Raw genomic sequence first — 3,323 nt, 5'->3', positions numbered from 1 at the left:
AACCATGAGGGATTTTAATCTACATATCGATTGGTCAAATCAAATCGCACGGGGTAGCCTGGAGGAGGAATTCATAGAATTCATAGAACGGGATTGTTTCTTAGAACAGTATGTTACAGAACCTACAAGGGAGCAAGCTATCTTAGATCTGGTCCTGTGTAATGAGACAAGAATAATAAACGATCTCCAAGTAAAAGATCCTCTAGGAATGAGTGATCACAGTATGATTGAATTTGTAATACAGATTGAGGGTGAGGAAGTAGTGTCTCAAACGAGCGCACTATGTTTAAACAAAGGGGATTACAGTGGGATGAGGGCAGAGTTAGCTAAATTAGACTGGGAACACAGACTAAATGGTGGCACAATTGAGGAACAGTGGAGGACTTTTAAGGAGCTCTTTCACAGTGCTCAACAAAAATATATTCCAGTGAAAAAGAAGGGCGGTAAGAGAAGGGATAACCTGCCGTGGATAACCAAGGAAATAAAGGAGAGTATCAAATTAAAAACCAATGCGTATAAGGTGGCCAAGGTTAGTAGGAAAATAGAAGATTGGGAAAATTTTAAACGACAGCAAAGAATGACTAAGAAAGCAATAAAGAAAGGAAAGATAGATTACGAAAGTAAACTTGCGCAAAACATAAAAACAGATAGTAAAAGCTTTTACAGATATATAAAACGGAAAAGAGTGACTAAAGTAAATGTTGGTCCCTTAGAAGATGAGAAGGGGGATTTAATAATGGGAAATGTGGAGATGGCTGAGACATTAAACAATTATTTTGCTTCGGTCTTCACAATGGAAGACACAAAAACCATGCAAAAAATTGCTGGTCACGGGAATGTGGGAAGGGAGGACCTTGAGACAATCACTATCACTAGGGAGGTAGTGCTGGACAGGCTAATGGGACTCAAGGTAGACAAGTCCCCTGGTCCTGATGAATGCATCCCAGGGTATTAAAAGAGATGGCGGAAGTTATAGCAGATGCATTCGTTATAATCTACCAAAATTCTCTGGACTCTGGGGAGGTACCAACGGATTGGAAAGCAGCTAATGTAACGCCTCTGTTTAAAAAAGATGGCAGACAAAAGGCAGGTAACTATAGGCCGGTTAGTTTAACATCTGTAGTGGGGAAAATGCTTGAAGCTATCATTAAGGAAGAAATAGCGGGACATCTAGATAGGAATAGTGCAATCAAGCAGATGCAGCATGGATTCATGAAGGGGAAATCATGTTTAACTGATTTACTGGAATTCTTTGAGGATACAACAAGCATGGTGGATAGAGGTGTACCGATGGATGTGGTGTATTTAGATTTCCAAAAGGCATTCGATAAGGTGCCACACAAAAGGTTACTGCAGAAGATAAAGGTACGCGGAGTCAGAGGAAATGTATTAGCATGGATAGAGAATTGGCTGGCGAACAGAAAGCAGAGAGTCGGGATAAATGGGTCCTTTTCGGGTTGAAAAACGGTGGTTAGTGGTGTGCCACAGGGATCGGTGCTGGGACCACAACTGTTTACAATATACATAGATGGCCTGGAAGAGGGGACAGAGAGTAGTGTAACAAAATTTGCAGATGACACAAAGATTAGTGGGAAAGCGGGTTGTGTAGAGGACACAGAGAGGCTGCAAAGAGATTTAGATAGGTTAAGAGAATGGGCTAAGGTTTGGCAGATGGAATATAATGTCGGAAAATGTGAGGTCATCCACCTTGGAAAAAAACACAGTAAAAGGGAATATTATTTGAATGAGGAGAAATTACAACATGCTGCGGTGCAGAGGGACCTGGTGGTCCTTGTGCATGAATCCCAAAAAGTTAGTTTGCAGGTGCAGCAGGTAATCAGGAAGGCGAATGGAATGTTGGCCTTCATTGTGAGAGGGATGGAGTACAAAAGCAGGGAGGTCCTGCTGTAACTGTATAGGGTATTGGTGAGGCCACACCTGGAGTACTGCGTGCAGTTTTGGTCACCTTACTTAAGGAAGGATATACTAGCCTTGGAGGGGGTACAGAGACGATTCACTAGGCTGATTCCGGAGATGAGGGGGTTACCTTATGGTGATAGATTGAGTAGACTGGGTCTTTACTCGTTGGAGTTCAGAAGGATGAGGGGTGATCTTATAGAAACATTTAAAATAATGAAAGGGATAGACAAGATAGAGGCAGAGAGGTTGTTTCCACTGGCCGGGGAGACTAGAACTAGGGGGCACAGCCTCAAAATACGGGGGAGCCAATTTAAAACCGAGTTGAGAAGGAATTTCTTCTCCCAGAGGGTTGTGAATCTGTGGTATTCTCTGCCCAAGGAAGCAATTGAGGCTAGCTCATTGAATGTATTCAAATCACAGATAGATAGATTTTTAACCAATAAGGGAATTAAGGGTTATGGGGAGCGGGCGGGTAAGTGGAGCTGAGTCCATGGCCAGATCAGCCATGATCTTGTTGAATGGCAGAGCAGGTTCGAGGGGCTAGATGGCCTACTCCTGTTCCTAATTCTTATGTTCTTATGTTCTTTTACACTGTCCCATCAAACACTCCCAGGGCAGGTACAGCACGGGATTCGAGACAGAGTAAAGCTCCCTCTACAATGTGCCATCAAACACTCCAGGGCATGTACAGCATGGGTTAGATACAGAGTAAAGTTCCCTCTACACTGTCCGATTAAACACTCCCAGGTCAGGTACATCACAGGTTTGATACAGAGTAAAGCTCCCTCTACACTGTTCCATCAAACACTCCCAGGTTAGGTACAGCACCGGGTAGATACAGAGTAAGGCTCCCTCTACAGTGTCCCATCAAACACTACCAGGGCAGCTACAGCACGGGTTAGATGCAGACTAAAGCTCCCTCCACACTATCCCATCAAATACTCCCAGGGCACGTACAGGGGGTTAGATACCGAGTAAAGCTCCTTCTACACTGTCTCATCAAACACTCCCAGGGCACGTACAGGGGGTTAGATACCGAGTAAAGCTCCTTCTACACTGTCTCATCAAACACTCCCAGGGCACGTACAGCACGGGGTTAGATACAGAGTAAAGCTCCCTCTACACTGTCCCATCAAACACTCCCAGAGCAGGTACAGCATGGGGTTAGATACAGAGTAAAACTCCCTCTACACTGTCCCATCAAACACTACCATGTCAGGTACAGCATGGGTTATATACAGAGTAAGGTTCCCTCTACACTGTGCCACCACACGCTCCCAGGGCAGGTACAGCACGGGGTTAGATACAGAGTAAATCTCCCTCTACACTGTCTCATCAAACACTCCCAGGGCAGGTACAGTACGGGGTTAGTTACAGAGTAAAGCTCCCTCCACACTGTCCCA

Source organism: Pristiophorus japonicus, chromosome 22 (genome assembly GCF_044704955.1).
Source record: "Pristiophorus japonicus isolate sPriJap1 chromosome 22, sPriJap1.hap1, whole genome shotgun sequence".
Taxonomy (NCBI): Eukaryota; Metazoa; Chordata; class Chondrichthyes; family Pristiophoridae; genus Pristiophorus; species Pristiophorus japonicus.
The sequence above is the reverse complement of the archived record's forward strand: the minus strand, read 5'-3'. Positions refer to the sequence as shown.